Here is a 5,132-nt window from a genome sequence, read left to right on the forward strand (position 1 = left end):
ATGTCACTTAAAGCGGGACTGAAATATTGTTCAAAATATCAATAATAAACATACCATCGGCTTCTCCATTTTTCCCTTTAGACAGTCATGTAATTTTCTACGCTCCCCGCTGCCGCAGTCACCGGATTTTTAATTTCTTCCGGGCTCCTGTCAAAATGGCCGCAATCTATAACTACTTCCAGGGCATGATGCATGTTCACTTGCTGCTGCACCCGTGCACGAGAGGACTCCAGCACTGAGCATGCTCAGTTTCTCCTCTCGTGCGCTCAGAACTTTCATCCTGCTCGTTCACGCACGGCACTGCCTACCCTGCGCTGAATGAACGAGCATGGAGGGGCAGAAACAGGGAGCAGACACAAGCAAGAGAGGTCATAGAGACAGCAGAGCCCTGTCAGCTCAGCATCGACTAGTAAGTCGCTGATTTTAACAGGCAGAATTTGGCACCGGGAGAGCCTGCAGAAAGGTAACTAAACTGCGCAGAAGTATGTAAACCTTAAAAGGGACATACCTACATTATCAATTTATTGCAAAAAAAAATTCTACAGTTCCGCTTTAAGATACTTTTTAACCACTTAAGTACCAGCGGTCTCTGCCCCCTTAAAGAGACTCCGTAACAAAAATCGCATCCTGTTTTTTATCATCCTACAAGTTCCAAAAGCTATTCTAATGTGTTCTAGCTTACTGCAGCACTTTCTACTATCACAGTCTCTGTAATAAATCAATGTATCTTTCCCCTGTCAGACTTGTCGGCCTGTGTCTGGAAGGCTGCCAAGTTCTTCAGTGTTGTGGTTCTGCTATGAACTCCCCCTTCCAGGCCCCTCTATGCAAACTGCCTGTGTGTTATTTAGGATTAGAGCAGCTTCTCTCTTCTCTCTTATGTTTTACAAGCTGGATAAATCGTCCTCTGAGCTGGCTGGGCTTTCACATACTGAAGAATTACAGACAAGGGCAAAGCTGTTTGCAGGAAGAAACGAGCAGCCTGAAACTTCAGTGCATGAGAACAGGGGGAAAGAAACACACAAATGATCTCTTGAGATTCAAAAGGAAGGGTGTATACAGCCTGCTTGTGTATGGATGTATTTTCTATGTGTGGACATACTGTACATCAACCTACTTCCTGTTTTGGTGGCCATTTTGTTTGTTTATAAACAAACTTTTTAAAACTGTTTTTAACCACTTTTAATGCGGCGAGGAGCGGCGAAATTGTGTCAGAGGGTAATAGGAGATGTCCCCTAACGCACTGGTATGTTTACTTTTGTGCGATTTTAACAATACAGATTCTCTTTAAGGACCAGAGATCGCTGGCATCAGAAACTGTGGAATCCCAACAGATAACTACGAATCGCCGCACATACCCGCCGCAATCGCCGTCACCGCCGCACGTCGGGAACATGGGCTACCCACTCTGCCGTCTCGATGATGGCAGAGTTCCTGTGTGCCGGGCAGGAGCCGCTTTCATTGGCTCCTAACCCTGCCTATCAATGTAAGTCAATGGGAGCAGCTTACGTTGATAGACAGGGTCAGGAGCCAATGAAATCAGCTCCTGACCTTCTCACAGGGCTCTGGCATTATAAAGACGGCAGAGTGGTGAGCTGCGGCAGGGAAACATCGGCAAGATCGTCGGTTAATTGAAATCTACGCCCTGCAAGCCAGGTAGCCACCAAAACAGAGAGTAGATTTCAATCATTGCGGTCCAAAAGTAGTTAAGCTTTGGATGGTATATGGAATGACCTGCTGGTTACCATCAGAGCCCTCTAGCTATGATCTCCTGACCTGGATGCACATCAGCAGAGCCCCCTTCCTGTGTCTCAGAGTTCAGGGAACCAGGCCAATATCACCACTGGCCAGAAGCACAGCTCCACTCCCTCAGACTTCTGCCCCCTGCTGTGTGGACTAAGGAGCCCTAGAGTTGGCCCCTGCATCCCCTTGCCCGAGCAACTGATCAAGCTCTGAAATGTAGGTAGGGTAGGTTTTGTGCATAGATTTATAGGCCAGGCATAGAATCTTAAAAACTTCTCCTGAATCGGATAGGGAACCAATGCAGCCATTTACAGAGGGTGGATGTGGATGCGGAGGGGTTAGAACAGCCTTTCTCAATCTTTTTTGACTCGAGGAACCCTTCGGAAAAATTTTCAAATCTCGGGGAACCCCTGACGCACGCATATATATATAATTTTCCCTATATTAAAAATTGAACCCATTTCCTCTCTATTGTATGGCCTCTGTTCCCTCTTTATTTAGTGTTGCCCGCTATGTCCCCCTTAACAGGTATGGCCCCTTTGTCCCACTTGTTAGCAATTATGGCTCCCATGTGCCCTTATTAACAAGTGTGGCTGCTTTGTCCCCCCAGTTTGTTTGGCTGCTATATCCCCCTTGTTTGTGGGACTGCTTTGTCCCCCGTTTATGTGGCTACTATGTCCCCTTGTTTGTGTGGCTTCTTTGTCTGTGTGCTGCTTTGTCCCACCTTTCTGTGGCTGCTTTGTGCATTTGTGTGCTGCTGTCTCCCCCGTTTCTCTGGCTGCTTTGTCCGTTTGTGTGCTGCTTTCTCCCCCCTTTCTCTAGCTGCTTTAGTCATTGGTGTCAGTGCAGGGGAAAAAAAAAAAACACACTTACCATCTGACGTCCTTTCCTCCTTCCTTGAAGCTGGGATCCTGTTAGAACTCCCACGCGTGCCGGAACTATAGAGCTGGCTTCGGGTGATGCGGCTGCTTTTTGGATCCATCCCCCGCAGCAGCATGAAGGAATCCTTCTGCTGCCGCTGTTGCAAACTTATGGAGAAGCGGGACTATATTGTCCTGCGGAAGTGTCAAATTGACACGGAATCCTTGGAGGGTTCTGGGGTTCCGCGGAACCCCAGTTGAGAATAGCTGGGTTAGGAGAATGGATGATCATGATCTGCTTGAAGGGGGCAATGAGGTTCAAGAAGAGGCCAGAAAGAAGGGAGTTGCAGTAATCAAGGGGGAGATGATGAGGGCATGGATGAGCAGCTTCGTAGTGTCCGGAGTGAGGAAGGTGTGGATCTTGGAAATATTACGGAGGTGGAAATTGCAGGCTCTGGTGATGTTTTGGATGTGGGGGATGAAGGAAAGAGCAGAGTCCAGGGTGACGCCCAGGTTACAGTAGAAGAACTTGTGTTTGCCTCTCCCATTAAATGACTGCTCTCCAGTCATACCTCATCTACTCCACATGCATGATGCACCTGGTGAAGGACCTGGGAGTCCGCAACATGTAGTGTTTCTGTTCCACAATATAAGCATTATTTGCAGCCAGTGGTGTGCCGCCTCTTCCTTTTACGCTGAAAAGAGAAAACCCTGCAAGGATGAAGACGTGAGTATTACAATTCAAGGGGTCCCCCAGCGAAACTTTGATATGGCCTCAGTCTTATTTAGATTATATTCACACTCCTCTCAGCTCATTAGTACATAGATTGTGGCCCTGAATAATGGAAAATCTATGTGCAGCGTGAAAGGAGCATTTGTCACAATATTTTGCTCTAAAACATTATTTACAGCATATTATATGCAACCAGCATTTTTTTTTACTAGACCAGCATTGGAAGGGTTAAACACAGAGGTTTAAAGTTCCGTGGAGAGATATGCAGAAGTTCAGATAGATACATTTAACTACATAGGCATCAATTCACCAGTGGTTACCGACCTATTTATCTCATGGGAGGTAATTTACCTCCTGTGATATCTCCAAATAGCAATTCTCCAGAAGTATAGGGTGAAATATCGACAGAGAGAAATCCATGCGATAAATGTGTGATAAATGTGCGATAAATAGGCGATAGTTAGACGTTATTTTTTCTCAAAATCACAATTCACCAGGGAAAAAAGGGGGTGTGGCCATTCGTTATTTTTTCATCTATTTATCCCCTGAATGTACCTGGAGATATGTGGTTTTTCTCACAGCTGCTGCAGCACACTCTGCAGCTAGTTTACTAGCAGCCCACAGTAACAGCCTATACTGTATATATTTCAGGCACCAGAGAGCAGCCCATTTACACTATTAAGCATATTAAGCAATATTAAGTATTTACAATATTAAGTGGATGGGCGAAAGGAAGGAGGAATCTGGATACATTTTTCATCGGGAATGAGTGTAAAAATGTATCCAAATACCTCCTCCATTTCACCCATCCACTTAATATTGTAAATGCTTAATATTGCTTAATATACTTAATATGCAGAACGAAGGGAGGGATTTGTAATGGAAGGTGAGGGTCAAAAACAGAGAGGGAAACCCTCTGCGGTCACATGCTGGTAATAACCTCCTCCTCCTACCCACAATCCTTTACTTCCAGCATCCAGAGAGGCAAAGTATCACATGCAAATCACTAACACCGCATATCGACCGTTTATCGCACGGTTTTCGCATCCATATCGCTCCATTATCGCACCATTATCGCCTGCTTTCAAACACTCCTCTCTCTATCCTCTCACAGTGGTGAATTGCAAACAAAGTGTCAAAATACCGCATGAGATAAAATACCGACCTTTTATCTCTTACTAACGTTTCTCTGGTGAATTGAGGCCATAGAATGTAACAAGTGATACATGTTACACACTCTTTAGCTGTCCTCCAGCTCCTTCTCAGTTGGAGAGAGTGAGTCACATGCCACACTTAGATACATTTATGTAAACAAAATGTATCTATGTCAGCTTTGGATGCATCTGCAGTTCTGTCCAGGAACTTTACTGCTCTGTGTAACCCTTCCAATGCTGGTCTAGTAAAAAAAAAGTCTTAGGCCTCGTTCACATCTGCTGCGCTGAAAAACGTGTTAAAGCGCATGGTAAAAAACGCATGTGCTTGTGCGCGCTTTAGTCCGCTTTTCTGTGCGTTGCACTGCGCTTCTTTAAAGCACGTTTTGCTTACTGTAGCAGCAGCATTTGTCAATAAAACTTTGTTTTTGTATGTAAATGTATTTTTTTCACCAATTAGGGGTAAAAAATGCATGCGCTAAAAAAGCGGACCCATTCACTTGCATTGATGTGCGCTTTCCAGCTCAACGCACAGAAATGCATGCAACACTACGTTTCTGTAACGCTGCTCAGCGCAGCGCATAGATGTGAACCAGCTACATTTAGTTACATGGAAAAATCAATACCTTGCTGATCGCACAGGGCAGT

This window comes from Hyperolius riggenbachi, chromosome 11, assembly GCF_040937935.1.
Source record: "Hyperolius riggenbachi isolate aHypRig1 chromosome 11, aHypRig1.pri, whole genome shotgun sequence".
Lineage (NCBI taxonomy): Eukaryota > Metazoa > Chordata > Amphibia > Anura > Hyperoliidae > Hyperolius > Hyperolius riggenbachi.